An 18,187-nucleotide genomic window follows, 5' to 3' on the forward strand; every position below is an offset into this window, starting at 1 on the left:
ACAAATGGCAACATGAAATAACTAATCATTGCAGGAGAAGAAAGAGGCAATTATTAATCGATTCTGTTTGTGTTGGGCTGAGAGAGGTTCAAACACTCTCATTCTTTAGAGGAAACATTTGACGCGGCGGTGCAGCTCAGGCTGGCATCACTGCCCATTATGCATGTTGATTTGAAAGTAAGAAGTAAAGTGGTCAGATGCATCACAGACGGCCATTACTGTGTTGATTCGCGGACAGAAAAACAATCCATTGCATGCAATAAATTATAAACAATGTGCAAAGCAGCATCTCTCAGCGTGCAGACTTTACACACCCAGGGGGAGAGGGAAGAGGAAATGTGTTTTTGGTTGAACAGGGTTGAACACTGTCAGAATTACAACCTACAGTTTTCCTGTCCACTCTTCAAACTGAGGTGTAGTAAAAGACAGGTGAGAGGGTGATTTACAATAATTCTTTTTTTTTTCCAGTTAAGTTTGACAGCCTTGCCATTTTTAATGTTTGTGTTATGAGAAGGAAACAATGCAAATGGATTCCAAGCAGCGTGAATATGAATTTGAAGCTTCACATTCATAATTTAAATATTTTTGTTGACATAAAAAAACTTCTAAAACCTTGGTCGATAAGCTCCTCGTGTAGAGGCTTTATGTGCATGAATATATCACAACCTTTTTTAGCTATAAAAGAGGTTGTTTATATTTATATTTTTTTATTATAATAAAATACTAATGTAATTTTCCAATTTAGGATCCATCTTACAATTAAACATAATGCAAGTGAAGAAGATGATCATTTATGTCCTGTAATATCATCTGATTATAACAATTCAGGAATACAAAGACGCACAAAGACCACCCACAGAGGTTTTCCGTGATCGGCATCACCAGCCAGTCCAAGAAAGTTTGAATGCCCCTTTGTTTAGTTTTTTAACATACTGTTAGCTGTTTGGTTGAATTGAAGCGTGATACTCAAGCATTGGACGTCTCGTCCCTTGAAGGCGCCATTACCTCTTTGAGAAACGGTTTGTCACTGAAGCGCATTTCATCTTGGGATAGGTTGGGCCAGGAAGGATCCAGCTGTTGGAGCTTTCATTACTCGGGGATAGAAGGATGGGTGTGTTGGCCCTTTTGAAATGGGACAAACTAGTCATGACACTGCGACGCAATCAGTCTTCAAATGCAGCCTCTGAAGGATGCAGCCCGTGAATTGAGACACGGCTATAGCTTCAGATTTAACTGTGTTTTACCAAACAGCACAGTGAACATAAAATATTGTGCGCTATTCATAAATTCAGCAAGTTTAATGTCACTTTTCCTCGTGTTTTTATCAATCTACGTAGAATTCCAGCCGGGGTAATGAACAGTGCTTTTTGGGAGCAGTGCAGCATTATACATGTGAGAGAAAGTGCTCTTGTGACAGTATGGTTACAGGGCATCTGGTATGAAATAATAATGTAGTCTCCTCTGCACCTTGTTGTTATCTAATATGTATATCAGGTTATTAAAAAAGTGTAATTTAGTTCCATGTCTCTACTAAACACAAACTAGATGCCAATTTATTTCCTTGCACCTGTAGGTGCCTGGTGAGGATTTCATTGTTGCCGCACATGTGCAAAATAATTACACTGTCATCTGAGGGCTGTAATTTAAAGCGGCCCACTGCATTTATTAGTGGCCCCTGCCAACAGAAGTTGCACATTTAAAGTTGACACTGTGTCATATCTCATATTTCACTCACTCAAAATTGTTTGTCTGAGAGCTCATCAATTAGCATATGAGCATATCAATATCAGATTCTGCTACTGTCATTGTTAAAAGCACAAATAATGAGGGGCAGAGAAGCCATGTCAGTTTTCTGGAATAATCTATTAACATCAGAACACTACAGCGTCCAGCTGACAGGCTCTGAATTATTAACATGGAGTGGAACATGCTACAACACAATTTTTATCTGACGCTCGTCCAGTGTCACAATGTAATTTGCAGTCAGTTGGTTAAACTTTCCATCATTTATGTTAATTGCTGAACGAGTGATTTCTTTTTATACCCTGGCTGGCAATTTTCTGAAGTCTGCAAAATCTAACTATTAGGAAAATCATATCTTTTATTGTTGAGAAAATGCCCACTAAACAGCTTTCGTGTTCTGCAGCATGCAGTGAAAGATCCCTCTGATTACTGATTACACATTGTGCATCGAGCAGTTTAAAGAAGCAAGTTTCCCCCCGGTATCAAAGTGTTATATTTATTACTTTCGTTTAATACTTTTGGGACACAGATGGACATATTTTTGATTTTGAATTCTCTTCTCTGCACTGTGGGTTGATGCAACACTTACACTTTACTGTGCTGTGAAAGCTTGGAGCACATTGGGTGCACATTGATCATATGTATAGACCATAAAGGGTTTAGAGTACATCTCTTTTCCTCTTCAACTCCCCACCCCTCTGTTCCTGGACTATTCTCAGCAACACCAGTTATCCACCTGATATGGTTCTGTACAGTAAGAAGCACATAATAAGCAAACATGCACGATTGTGTGTGTGTGTGTGTGTGTGTGTGTGTGTGTGTGTGTGTGTGTGTGTGTGTGTGTGTGTGTGTGTGCGCCTGCGTCTTCCTCACAGCCCAGACGTGGGACAGAGACAGAAGAGGGGGGGCAAGGTCGACATCTGCAAATTGAATTCTGCCCAAACGTGACAGTGATGAAGTGTTGTTCATAGCAGGCGTGATTGTCTCTATCTTACTCTTGTCCATGACTATTACAGCAAGCGTGCCTGCTCCACAGGCCTCAAGCACAGCCACCGCCAGCTCATCTATTAATGACAGTATTGGGAAATCAAATTCATACTAGATACATGTTTTATCAGCTCGAGCTGACTGCAGAGGGGAGGGCGTGTTTTTGTGTTTCCATCTGTCTCGCTGCGTGTTCTGCTCTGCCTCTGTTTCTCCTTGAAATATCTGGTCTCCTTAGCCCTCGGGCCAGCTTTTAATAATAGGATAAGGTGCTGAAAATTGATCTGCTTTCACAGGCACAAGCTTTTAGGATTATGTCAATAATAAAACAAAGTTTGGCCTTTCTCTATCTGGCGTTTCTCTTCAGGCAAGCGCTGTGTTGCACTATGGCTCTCTTTGTGACTTATATCTTTCAAGAGAGCAAAAGTAGGTGAAAGACAGAGGAGAAGCAAAGGAGGAGAAAGGTGTGGTTACCTGGGGAGATTAAAGAATTTTGAAAGAAACCAAGGCGCAAGTATCTCAACGGAGCTTACTTACTCGATAACAACAACAGAGCGTGAAAGAGTGGCAGCGAGGTAAAGTAACCTAGGGAGGGGGGAGAAGTCAAAAGTAAATAGGGGTGGAGGGCAGGTCCTGGAGAGAGGAGTGAAATGCGCCCAAAATAGAGGTTGTGTTGAATAAAGCAGCAATGGATCAAATGGAAGATGTAAAAACTGGAGGCATGGGAAAGAATGGTTAGCAGCTTACATATGTTGAACAGCAGAGCACGACGCCCTCCAGGTGTGATGAAAATAGTGCAGCAGAGGAAGGATTTCAATACCCGCTCGTCAGACAAACGCTTGAAAAAGTGAGGTGGAAAGATATGGCTCCAGTTCCTCAGAAATCAATGTCCTCTGATGTTTGGGGGAACAATGGATAGAAGACAGTCTCTTCTAAGAGCATACAGAAGATTTTTCTCTCTCCCTGTTCTCTGCTGCTTTTCTTGAGTGTGTGTGTGTTTTTCTTTTTGAATCCTGGACACATGAAGCACTCAAACTCGAGCCTGTGATACTGTATGTGCTGTACCGCTCTTTTTCCTCCGCCCCTCCACTTCTCTGTAAATGGCAGAAAAACACCAGACAAGACGCAGCTGGTTGACTGGCTCTTTCTGTTCGCACCAACAATGGCTGGCACAGGGAGACAGAGGCTTCTTCGATGGATAGAGCACCAGCACCCTCCTCCCCTCTCTCTCTCTCTCCCTCATAAACTAGAATCATTTCTCTCTTTCCCTCTCTCACTCTCTTCTTCTCTCTTAGCAGAGAGTGCTGCTGCTGTCACAGTCTGAGTGATGTAATGGGTGAACTTGCACTGACCTCTCCTCTGGTAATAAGGATGGAGTGACAAAGCCTTCATCATGACACAAGCTGACAGTGAGGGAAAGGGAGATAGACTGTGTGTGTGTGGTGCTTGTGTTTTTTTGTGGGGGGGGGGGGGGGGGGGGGGGGGGTATGCTGCTGCATCAGTCTCTACATCATAGTTTACGAAGCTTAAACTGAAAGATGTTGCTAAATTTCATCATTCTCTGCAAAAGCACGGGGTCGACTAAAACAAAGAGAAATAAACCTCTCAGCGGCAGGAAACTTCTGAGGTTTGGGGAGAGAGTCATGCCGCCGGAGTAACAAGCATCCTGGGTGATTCCTGATGAGTATGGTTGTCATGGTGAACTTCAGCCAGTCCTTTTCTATCAGAGTCTGACATTACAGCACTCTGAGCTTTTCGGGGGGCCCGGTGGGGAAAAAGCTACTTAACATTAGCAGAAGACCCACGACACCGCCACTCTGCTTTTCAGCTTAATTTGACTGAGTAATGCTCTGCTGTTTGTTGCAATACACAGAACAAATATGGTGTGCACGGATCAGGCTGACAGGGGGACTAAGCATGAGGGTACTTGAGGCCAGCAAAGGACAAAGACATCCGTGTGTTTTCATGTCCCCTCCAAAGGTCTCCTGGAAAATGAGCAAACCCAGCAGGGACAGTAGTTCTCATTCCGTTTATTTTTTAAGAGTATGAGCGGGCATGACTAAGACTGTATACCATGTTCTCACAAGATACATCTTTACTGAATTATACAGATGTAGTCTCGGTATCGAAGTAATACTCAAAACTAGTGCAATAATGCCTGCTCTAAAACTGCCTGTGTGGAATGGGCTGCAAGTGAGTGCATAAGTGAGTCCTCCTGAAAAAAGTTCTACATATTATATACTGTCACTTTTTATTGGACATTGTGTGCAGAGCTTTTTATAAACAGTTTATGCTGCACTTTATGTTCATCCTACCTGGTTTATCTGCAATAAAGATTTAACAGTCGATGTTTCGCATAAATTAAACAGATTTTTGTGTTATTAGTGTTCACGTTTGTGGCTTATTTGTAAGTTTGAAGGATTTACTTAACTGCTGTTTTTTTTCATACATTGAATGTTGGCTATTTCAAAGGTCTGTTAAACAGTTGACACAATCTTTAGACCCAAATTCACAACTTTTCAAAATAAAAGCTTTGTATTTCAGCTTGACTCAAAGCATTAAAGCAACAAAATGAACATTGTGCTTTTACTTTGAAAAACAATTGCCAACCAGGAAATGATTCTATGAATGTCTTTCCATGACGGAGATCAGTACTCTCTACTCCCATACATTAGTGTCACTGTGTCCTTCTTATGTGCTGTATTAAAAAGAATCAGATTATCAAAATTATTTGGTGGCGTTTTTGACCTATTGTTTGACCCAGTTGTCGGCCGCTGCTGTTTATCCGAGGATGTAAATGAAGACATGTTAAACTCAGTCCATAGACTTAGGGCACACTGCACCCCCCTCCACCTCCACTGACTGCCACTGAGCGCTGGTCACCAGTTTATTCAAATTTGATAAATATTAAACTTATCACGTCTGAATTACATCAAACTCAGCTCTGCACTGGGCCACTTACCAAACAGTTGGCAGGTGTGAAGCCGATGAGAAGAATGGTTTGCGATATATGTTCCACATGCAGACTGACAGATTAATGATTAAACACAAAGCTTGTGTTTAGAAACAGCCAGGCCAAGTCCTTCCTGATGACAAGACTAAAAACAAGTTTTGTGGTCAAAGGCAACAAATTGCAGATTGTGTTAATTTCTGGCAGAGCCACACAAACTGACTCCCTTGTTTTTACTCTCTGTTCTAAGATAAATTAACCAGCTCTAGCTTGATATTGAATTGGCTCTGGTGCAGGAATGTCCTGACCCCCAGGGCCCATTCAGTAATCTATCCACACTCTCACATGGTCAGTTAAGCACAATGACCATTTCCACAGCCTCCATCAGTACAATGGAGTCATCTTATACTCACCACTTTGCTGCCCTGAGTTTATTCGAACATATACTTGTTTAATCACCTGTTCACTCCAGTGTTTCCACATTCATGCATTTCCTAGTCAGTATTTAGATGCCGTAATTGAATCTCAACACTAATATATGAAATATTATTATTAAAGAAACACACTACACACATTCAGTGTGTCAAGCCCCTAAGGAGGCTTCATCATGGGATTAAGTGAAAAGTTTCATAGAAGAAGCTTTTTCACTTCAGTTTCCTCAATTGCCATCAATAATAGGAGATTTGTATCTTGTGGCCATAATATTCTTCCCAGCTCACCAGGGGGCTCTCTGACTTTTAATTTGAAAACTCTGCAGGATGTGGTGAGTTGAATAGACAGTATTCCTGAGTGATGACTATACCATGACTCTTGTGATGGAACAGGGAGTGTGAGAATGTAGCCTGTTCGAAATAAAAATCTGTTTTTCTCTGGCACTGAGGTAAATAACGGCCACTATTTTAGAATTCATGTGATGATGGTGGTATAAGTCATCTTGTCTAACTCTCTGCAAGGAGGCAAATAAGAGCATTTTCCCAAATCTGCAACTATTCTTTTAGGACTGTATGACAGCTAAAGTGTCAGCCACAAAAAAGATGTGCCTGATAAAAGGTGCATTAGCGTAAGAGTGCTTCTTGTGTTGACTTTGACCTGACTTATCCCTGTCCTAACTCTTGTTCCAGTGAAAGGAGTCTGAATAGCACACACACACACACAGATTCCGCTGCATGGCAGGACATCACGAAAGCTTTTATCGTACACTCCCACTGGTCAGCATTAAAGAGAGTGAATGAGTGGGACTGACCTTTTCAGACACACTAAATACCTGAGGCTTGCTTACGCACACACTCATGTCCTTATTTGTGTGTGCATGTGAGTCGGAGAATAAAAGTAAAGGAGAGAGAGAGACAGAGAGAAAGAGAGAGAGACCGTGAGCGAAAGGACGGAGTTTTCACCAGTGGTGCAGCTATCAGCACCAATACGCATCAAGCCTAAAGAAGCCCAGTCCTGATGTCATGGATGACCTTTAGAAGATCAGACCTGCCACTTTAGTTACAGATCAGTCCAGGAAGAGGCACGGACACACACACACCCTCACACACATACCCTTTACCAAAAACCCACCATCCTCTATTTACCCACACTTCCCACCTGTTAGTGTGTGTATATGTTCATATATGTGTTTGTTTTGGAGCAAAAATAGTCTGAGTAACTTTTGACATGTAAAAGGGAGATGTAGTACAACTCCAGTTTTTATCCAGGTTTTATGATCTTCTGTCGGGTAACTGTAAAATAAGAATGTTAGAACTCTTAGGCCACAGTGTTTTAAAAACACACTTTTGCGACGCATAGGGACTATAGATCTTAGACTACTCTGGGGTTTTCAAGCACCCAAAACCAAGAGGTATGGAAATGCTGCTAGCGTGTTTTAATCTGGACTGCAGACTGTATATAAAGACGACGACACGCATCCACTTCCTCCCACTATCTGGAAATGAAGCTAAAATATATTGGGTATGAAAACTGCCATTTGGAGCCAGAGTCTGCACACTAGTGTTGAGGGGATGGAGCCAAGGTACTGAGGTCTGGTTGATACACATGCTCAACCGATCGTGAGTCAGTCTCAGCTGTCGATCATGATGTTTCACCCCTAGCATCAAATAACCAATTAAAACCAAATTTACTAGAAAAATTAACACTTCACTGAACACATCAGTGTGATAAGCTTCCTATAATTTTGATTTTGTACACGTCCCATCCACTAACAGAGGAGGCTGGATTTATGACCTAGCCATCCTCCAGATTGCGATCAAGATGCTTTTGCTTAAATTTCGGGGAGCAGTCATGTCATCCATTTTTATAAAGTCTGTGGTCTGGATGGGGAGAAACTGAGCCATTTCAAAACCATGATGCCATCACCTGCTTTAGCATCCTGATTGGTTCATTACAGTCACTGCTAAACAGGGAAGGCAAACATTGTGCACACTTACTGTCGGAAGCAAATCCAACACATCAAAATATTGTGTTTGTACATGTGCACTGCAGTTGTTGTCAAAAGTGGTTAACTTGCGTTGTTTTTGCCTGATTTTGACATAAATGCAGGAGCTTCACTCACTTAATCCAACACACCACTTCAGTCAAGCAGCTCATGACAACTCAGCAGCTACAGATGTGATGTATTTTCCAGCTGCTCTATGTGACGCTCCTCTGAGATATAAGCAGGGCCTGTTGTGTTCGCGGGAGTGTATGGTATATCTGCGAAAAAGTCCACCAACACTACATAGTCTATAGGGAACGAGAGAGCAAAGATGAAACGAGGTGGAAATCAGATGGAGGAACAGACTTGCAACTTTTTTTTTTCTCTCCTGAAGATAGCTCATGTCTAGTGAGTGACGCAGTGGCCTTTGAGATGAGGATACAGTACCCCTGAGAGTGAGAGGAGACAGGGAAGGAGGTGGGAGAGGATCAGAAGAGAATATGCTTGTTCTCTGTGTTCTAGCTTATCGACAGGTTGTTGCCTCGGCAGGCTGGGAGTTGCTGATTGTTTCATCCAAACTTCGGCTAATCACAAAAATCCTTTTTCATTTTCTCATTTCCCCAAAAAAATCTTGCAAAAGAAAGGAAGCCTGATTTACCCCCACCCATTCCCTCTTTTCATGTCCCGAGCCTGAATAATCAGAGATTGAAAATCCTGTAAAAACTTAGAGCTGCGAACGCAATAGACCCAGTTAATGATGTGAGATTGCAGCGGTGTTTAATCATAATGATGAAAGATTAAAACAAGAAAAAAGGTTTTCTTGGGATGCAAATCACACATATAAAAACATGATGGTAATTACAGCTACTGTTAGAAATCTACAAAGTGTTAACATGATCCCCATTGTTGTCTATAGGGTGTTTTGAAGATGAGATCATCCCTGAGGCCTTTTCTATGCATTGCAACAGGAAACCACCATCCCATGCTCTATATTCAGTTGTGTAGATCACTATTACAAGCGATCTACTATTGTTTCCCAAGGGCAAATGTATATGGCATGTCCCACCATCACTTAACCAACCACAATAAAGGACGTTATCATCTAAGGACCATCTTCCTCTCTCCCGCCCCCTCCTCCTTCTCGGTCATTAGCATAAGCTATGCACAGCAGTGTTTACCGCTTATGACATCAGCTGTGATACCGGTGAAATTGATTGCTATTTCAAGCTCGGTAGTGGGTTCCTGTGGGTAATTTGTGTGACTTTCCAGCAGCTGATTTTGATAAAGTGGTTGCTGTCTGGACCAGGGGACGACAGCTGCAGAATGTAGAGTAGCTCTAACTGGTGACCTGCAAGAGATACACTGCCTTGCATATATACTGTAGATGTGAGCCTTTGTTTAATGAGGTATGACACATACAGCTTTGGAAACCAGCTCCTAAATGATGCGTGGAGCATCTAAGACTAAGCGGTCCTAGGATTTGGCGGCATTGTTTATGGATTTAAAGGGATGGAATCATCCTATTCAAAAGGCGACACAAACGTGGACAGGCAATCGGGAGGTAAGTATTGTTTTTTAGATACAAAAATTGAATAATATAATCTTACTTTGGTCAAGGAGGTCACTGTATCTTTTCACCCATGTTGGTTTGTTGGTTTATTTGTTCGCACGTTTACTGGGAGGGGACTGGGAAGAACCATAGACTGTTTAAATGGACAAGATGTCTCTACTTCTTCCCACTATCCAGAAATGAAACAAAAATATGGAGCCACATTTGTGCGGTCCTAATATCACACAACCAATTTTGAGTCAGTATCAGCTGTCAATCATAAAGTTTCAACTCGTTTTTGGTCATTGTCCCATCCACTAACATGGAGAAGGCGAGATTTATGACCTATACTGCAGCCAGACACAAGGTGGCAATCAAGACACATCAGCTTCACTCTTAGGTAGCTGATGTGTCGTCCATCTTTGCACTTAGTCTATGGACCGAACTCATTAAATTTAAGTGTGAATCTGTTTTAATTGGTTTTTGGCATATTTGGCCAGCTGTAAACGCAGCATTGTCATGTTATCACCTTATAAAGTTTTTGATGTAGTTACATTTGTATGCTTTTAGTTGTGGAGCGAACAGCATTTGAGTCGTGTCTCAATTTGACAAATGTGCTATTTTGGTCTCCAGTAACTCCTGAGGGAAATGATCTTATTTTTTAGCACCTAAATGCTTCATTATGTGGTTTTTCTGAACGCTAACTTTGTGTTATCATCGGTCGGTGCTCATCAGGTCACATATATTGGGTTTATCATAGCTTTGTTAGAGTGGTGCAACTACACCAAAACGTTTCAGGCCATAAAACCAAATCAGTGCTCTAAAAGAGAGAGAAATGCCACTGTGTGATAATTCTCTCACGTAAAAATATTAATTAGTGCAGGTGTAACTTTGAGCATGCATCCTCAAATTACACCTGAAATCAAAGGAGTGGCAAGAATTTAGTTTGAATTCACAACGTGTATGCCTTCAGGTTCAGAACAGCAGAGGAAGCAGTCGTGCCACAGCAGGCTCCACAGCTGATTAAAAGTTTTTCTTTAAAAAAATAAAAAGTTAGAAATAGTTCTCTTTAAAGTGCAGAGAAAAGTGATATTTAACAACTGGAACAGTATTCCACTTGAACATAGGCTTGTGAATCAGACAGAATGAGAACAGAGCTGGATTAAGGGGCGACTCTTAAATCCAACTCAACCATGAGATTTATTAGAAATTCCACATAATAGCACTTGGGAGTCGTCAGTGCTGCAGCAACTACCTTAAATATTTTATCAACTGAAGATCAGTCAGCTGCTGTCGGGAAACGTGTGCGCTGGCTCTACTTGTTTGTCCACTGAACACAGAGGATTGATCATAGGAAGGAACATGTGAGATTGAAATCAAACAAAACTTTTAAGACTTTTTTCAGTTTGTGTCAGAGTTTTTTCAATTCATGATTCGACGTATTCGACAAACATTTCCCAGTAGTTCTGCCGCTCAATAGCACAAAGAGTCTGCAGCTGATAAGATGCCTGATGTATTGCAACCGGTCACCATGATGTTGGTATTCTGCGTGACCCGTGGTGGTCTGACACACTTTGGCGCCTCTTACAAAGTGTTATGTGAAGCTCACATAGTTGAGCATTAATCATTTAGGGAAATATCCCCCCCTTCCTCTGTGTCTGCGTCTTTGCCCAGGGTGCCGTTAGACCTCATTTATCGGAGCAACGGCGATATTTGGTTGTGCGCCAGTAAGTAAGTAAACAAGTATATAGATTTATAAAAAACAAAATACAAGTCTATAATGGAAAAATATATTACTCATCTGTACCCAGGACAGGACACAGGGTAGAGAGAGCACATGGGCAGTATGGAGCACGACTGGACATGCGGAACACCGGGAGTTTTCCCAATAAGTCCAGGAGAGCAAAACTGTCTGTTTAGTAGTCTCTCCTGCCAGCTCTAATGTGTGTGTGTGTGTGTGTGTGAGTGTGTGTGTGTGCGTGTGTGTGGAAGGATCATAAATTCATCACATAGCACAAGTCCATCTTTCAGCCTCCACCTAACTTCTCTGCAGTCGTCCCCTCTCTCTCTCTCAAACACTGAATACTGTTTGGCACATAAACTCATACAACGCTGCTGCCTTCAACTGTGCTGTATATCGACAGATGCACAGTTGGTCTTGGCTTCATGTTAAGAAAACAATGTTAACTTTTTTCTGCAGTAAACTATACCACAATGTTCCACTAACCCCTGATGCGTAAACAAAACCAGCCTGCTGTTGGTGGAAATGACACAGATCAGATGTGGGTTGAGGGTGGGTTGTAAGACCAAAACTACAAGTCATGAGACGGAAAATAACTACAAGACGCCTAATCCTGGATCCTTCTGTTTATCCAAATCAAACGGGCTATTGGGTCATGCCCCAAACATCCACAAGATTGTATGGAAATTGGTTCAGTAGTTTCTTAGATTACAGACAAACAAACAAAACCTCCCTGTTAGAGGTAAAAACATCAGAGCAGCTCTTTATTTAAAATAAAAGGAAAAATATTGAAGGAAAAATGTTGCTGTCCAGTGACACTTTGGTTGGTGAGTGCATAATTGATGGCACAGATTGTTCCGCGCATCACAGAGTCTATATTTTGTATTCCGATTTTTTAATATGAACAATTCATGTAGTTTCTGCAGGGTTTAAAAATGAATACATTGATTTTACATGACTTATTACAAAGCACACAGGCCCATATGAAGTATTAAGCATGATTTTGAAATGCAATTTTACAATTTGAATGAGCATTTAAATTTTTCTCTTGGGTATTATCCCAAGCAGAATAATTAATTCAAATTAAAATATGGATCAATTCCATTGAAACTGTTGTTAGTGAATCCTAGATCTAATGAGGCCCACATTGATGTCAGGTGGTGTTTTTGTCTGTTTGGCTGATGTTATACTGTATGACCCTCAGAGGTGTAAAGATTGTGCTGTACAATATGACTGTGATTTACATGATGGTATTAAAAAAGATTACTTTTTCAGATGCTGAATTCCAACTGTGGGATTCATTGTATCAGTGATTTATAGTGCTGGAGCCATAAAAAAACGATGTATCCTTGAATTTCACTGAGGTGTTTCCACATGCAGGTGCATTGATTTAGCCGGATGTAAAATGTTTGTTGGAATCTTTCACACTCTCGCAGACTAAGTATATCGAAGAGCGTTGCACCAGACGTGCCTCTTTATCAATCCCAGGAGCGGAACCACAGGGTTATATAGTGTATGTTGTATATTGCTGTATGTGTATGAACAGTATGTGAAGATTCATGAGGTCATGCTTGTGTGTCCATATGCATGCATGCATGCAGCTGAGCGGATTGCAGAGAGGGCCTAGGAGCAGGTAATTACTGCACTGTGGTGAAACATCATTATTCACTCATCTGCCCACTAGCACCATCTGTCCTGCTGAGCACCACCTCATACACAATCAGCTCCACACCAAGGACAACTCCACCCACCCACACACACAACCTCCATCTATCTTCTCGAGCACTGGCGAATAGGACACCGCTCATCACTTCACCTTTCTCTCTGTCTATCCTCCATCAGTCTAAGGCAGGCCGCTTCCTTCCCCATCTACGCACGATGCTAGTAGGTTATTTTGTTCTGCGCTGTTCTCGCAGAGTTGCATGTCAGTCACATAGTCAAGCCATTTCATTTTTTTACATTTTAGTGTGCATTATCCCAGAAGAGATCTTAAAAAGTCTTGTAAAGCTTGTAAATCGGCAACAACACATCCCAGCCGGTGCTGATGGACTGCAAATAACATGTGGTAAAAAATGAAAAAGAAAAACAGGAAGCAGTGATAAAAGATGTCAGAAGCAGCAAACACAGTTAAGACAAAGTGGGAGCTCTGACCTCAGGAGCAAAGCGGGCAGTAGGAGGAAAACCACAAGTCAAACTCTACAGGGTTCTCGTGCATATATGGGAAAATGTCTGCAATTAAAACTGTGAGATGACTAAATCCATCCAAATGATGTGCCTTATTACGAGTGCCCATTACTTTCCAGTTGCTCCCCCATGCTCTGGAGAAGAAAAAAGGAACTTTAGGAGCAATTTGCAGTAATGCACCATGCCATAATTCTGACTGTCTGCTGACTGCATCAGTGGCCGGGTGTAATTGCTGTTTTACTCATAGCTGATGGATTAGAACATAAAGTAACAAGAGAGGAACAATCATGTCAAAGAGATGGATGGATGGGCTCATAGGAGAGAGAAAGAGAGAGAGTATCTGTGTGTGGGTGGGGGGGGTGGATAAAGACACAGGGGCATCAAGCTGCAGATTCGGTCTGCTTCTGGTAATTTATCCCATTTCCAGTGTCATTCTGTCGTAGAATGTGAACAAACACAAGAGCTCACACACAGCAACAAAGACAAACTTCAAGATTAAATCCAAGCAATAACTAAAACAGATTTCATAATTTTTCAATCACAAGTCTTTTTTTCTTCAAAACTAGCTTGGCCAGGTGCATAGATGAAAGAGATGACATTTTTGTGTGCGTTTCAGATGTATTCGAGTATCTCCCTCTCTTCCTCTCTCAAAGCCTTTAACTGAAGGCCGGTCCGCGGCTGAGCTTTTAAGTTGCTTCCCTGTCAAATCAATGTGATTGCCAAGGCCTTTGTGCTTTGCCGTTTCCCCGAGGTCAGAAGTGGAAAAAGAAAAGAAAAAACGTCAGTGCAGTCATAAAATGCCACAATTCAAGCATCAAGGCCTCGTGAGCTGCAATATTCAGTATTTTTCAGAATAGCTGCACAATGCATTGATAATAAGACAGCATACAGAGGCCATTCATTCATCACTGCCATACGTTATAGAACACAGTAGCAGTAAAGTAAAGAAAGACCCTTAAGCCTTTAGGAACATCACAGTGACTCAATTATTATGTTCTTATCCAATAAGCTTTAAATATTCTGCTTCAAAGAGAGATTGCAGCGATTTATTAGAGTTCACCGCAGTGCTGTTCATTTCTCCTCCCACGGTCTCCCTGTACGATCCACAGGTGCTGCCCGCACCGAGTCATCGCTGACATCCAGCCTGTCGATCCCCACTTTGTCCCGACTCACCCAGATGATTAATGCTGCTTTAAAATCTACAGCTAGGTAAATAAATAAGAGGGCAGGGTAAATTAAAACTCTGATGCAATTACACCACCACTTCCAGTTAACCCCCTGGCAATTAACAAGCTGTCAGCTGGGATGGATAGGAGTGCGCATGGCAGCGCGGGAGTGTGCGTTTGCGAGTGTGTGAATGTGTGTGTGTGTGTGTATCCAGCTGGCCATATAACACCCCACTGCTGATGCAAACTCAATAGGCTTAATTAAACTGAACAGAAACTCTATCAGTATACTGAGAAGAAGCAGCAGGGTGCAGTGAAAAGTGAAAAGTGTTTTTTTTTTTCTGGGAAGGTCAAAGGTCATTTGAATTTAACGTGTTGATACACAAGTAAGAATGTCTGATATGAATAGAGATAGATAGAACTGCACGTTGAATAGGAGGAATGCCGGCTTTGTAATGACCAGTAAAAATGCCTGAGTGGAATAAAGAAAGAAACTATCCTGAGTACAGATTCAGTTGGAGCCAAGGATGAGTCACAATCATAGAATAGCGCTGATGCTCCAGTTGTAGTCTTTAGTGATATATCAAAGGCTGCAGCTTTTTGGCTGGAGAGAGGGAGAATGAGCAAAAAGAGTGAAATAAAGAGGGAGAGGGGTGATGAGAGCAAGGTCTTGGCTTGTTTTCAGACACTCTTTTGTTTGTGTGCGTGTGCATGTGCGCGCGCGTGAGCATGCGCTACACCCATCCCTGGGGCCTAGCTTTAAGGAGCCATTAAAAGCCAGATACGAGCCAGCCTGACCTCCTTGCACTCTTAACGATTTTTGATGCCAGTGGAAAGAAGCAAAACATATCATCCCCCCTTACAGCCATATTGCTATCATAGCACTTTAATGAAAAAGAATGCAGGGTCCTGTCCCAGCGGTCCCAGGCAGACACAAAGGTTAGAGTCGAGAGTTTAGGGGGAATTAGAGGCGAAGAGAGGCTCACAGGACACGGATGATGACATAGGACAAGACCAGCTTCCTTAGGGAAGTCCAACACAATATTTGACCTCCTCAGGCCAATGTTTAACACTGTCCAATGTAATGTCAAATGCCATTTGACACACATGCACGCGTTGGGTGTATGTACACACTCTCTCGCGTAATCAATCTCGAATACAGGCATGCAGAGAGAAGCAGATCAATCGAGCTATTTGCAAACTCTGTAATTCATGGAAGGGAGGCAAACACAACAAGTGTAGCCTCCTTTGTCATGTGCAAAGGGCACACACACACACACATGCATCCACACAAAAACACACGTTCTCTGAACCCAGTCTCCCGTCCAATCAAAGCAAAGCTAATTACTGTGTTTCAGTGGTGTTATTCCAGCGTGGAACTAGTTCGCCTGTTGATGGCATCTAGGCTTAAATTACTGCTTTAATTACTGATGCTAATGTTTTCCCTGCTATTAAACATTTATGCAAAGTGGCATCCGGAGATGTTCAATCCTTATCTCCATGGGTCCCCAGGGGCTGATGGGCTGGAAGGGAGTGGTGAGAAGGCCAGGGACCGAGGTGGGAAAGTGCCGTCGCTGCAGTTCCTCCTGTGCCTCCGCAGCGGTTTGTTGTAAAACAACAGCCCTGGCCTCTGGCTTCAGGCCCAGGGAGAGAAACGTGACTTTACAGCTGCTGGAAGGGAGCACCCTCGCAGGCATATATATGTTCTCAGTGGTACCATGAGATTTAGATGCACAGGGTGGGAGAACAGAAAGGTTCTGAGGGGTGTTGGCTTCAACTGTAAGCAGCAAGACAAAAGGGCAAAATGAAAACTAGAGGGGGGCAAAAAACAAGAGATGAATACTGTGCGTCATGTTGATAGAAGGGAGTCAAAGAAAACAGGAGACTGGGAATAAAAGTATGGAAAGATAGTGAGAGAAACAAAAACATAATTACAGTAAGCCAGCCATTAGCATAGTGAATGCTAATCAGAGTTTTACAGACAATCTTGGCCGTAGGTGTCCCGCAGCGACACTCCGGCTAAATCAATAACTCTGGGATTCAATTACTGTCCCCTACTGTTCGCCATACTCATCGCCTTCTCTCTTCTTCGCTCCCTCTCTGCATAAGAAATGCAGACAATTAATTCATCAGGGTGACTTTCCAGCTCAGCAAGAACACAGAGGAAACTACCCACGCGGAGCAATGTGGCAAGTTTGACAAACTTGATAAATGCATGCAGACACTCCGATTCTCCGGATATCGTAACAGATAGTTTGTAACACTTCATTCCATCATTGCAGGGAGGTGTAAACAGCTATATGCTGTGAATAAAAGATGAGAACTCCCCTGGACAAACTACTTGAACAAAACAGTTGACCCCAAAAACAACAAATTCATCGGATTGTCCTCAAAATAACCTCACTGCAACTTCTTTTTATTTTAATCGATTTCAGGAGAGTTGTTGTTTTCCAAAAGTTCATGTTCACGCTGTTTCTGTGTTATGACGAACATCTCCCCCTGCTTTCAAAATGTTTACAGCGGGATGATAATCACTTTTGACAAAGTCCTGTTGATAAACACATATAGAATAGAACAGAGAGGTAAACAGGCAAAACAAAACAACTATCCGAAAATATATGAGCCACTTGGTACTCTAAGCCTCGCTGGCAGCTGGCTGTATAGGAAAGTTCTTGTCAGTTGGCGGCTCAGTAAATAATCTCAACCTCTGCAGAGTATATGAATTACTGGGACTCCTTATCCTTTCATTGAGCGCCACCATCGGATCAAAATTTTAAGTAGTCTGACATTTCTCAGACTTCAGTTTGTAGTGGTAAACATTATGTCTGCTAAAATAAATTCTCATGTGAGCATGTTAGCATTCTGATGTTTTAGCATTAAGCTCAAAGCGACAAATAACCCACTGCCTCAAAGCAGGAGAAGCTATTTAGGAGCCTCTCAGAGGTGTTTTTAACTAATTTTGGGGTCCCCCAAAGTAACACATACACCAAACCATGTCTTTCCAATCTTTAAATTATTTTGTATGAAAATTAAAGTGCATATTGTGTATACACATTCATAGTATGGGTAAGTGCAAGCCCCCACTACCTTGCCAGGCACATCACACACATTAAGATGTTCCAGTCTTCAACCAAACCTCTAAAATTGTGAAGATTCTGACAGGAAGTTAGTGGAGTGGGGTCTCCTGTACGTCGTGCATAGAATTTTAGGGTGTTCTCACAAAATCTGATGTTGCTGTGGACTAATGCAATTAGCCATAATTGGGGGCCCCCTCTCACCTCAGGGCCCCAGGACATCACCCTGTTGCTACAAGTACAAGTCCCAATGAATCGTTCCTTAGACTTTGTTCTGTGACATACTGTTTGAAGCATTTCTGTGATGTAGATGAACATGAAATATCTCAGTAAAGTTCAATCATACAAATCTAAGCAAAAAGGTAATGGTGCAGAAAAAC

This window comes from Paralichthys olivaceus, chromosome 9 (assembly GCF_024713975.1).
Source record: "Paralichthys olivaceus isolate ysfri-2021 chromosome 9, ASM2471397v2, whole genome shotgun sequence".
In the NCBI taxonomy this organism is placed as follows: Eukaryota; Metazoa; Chordata; class Actinopteri; order Pleuronectiformes; family Paralichthyidae; genus Paralichthys; species Paralichthys olivaceus.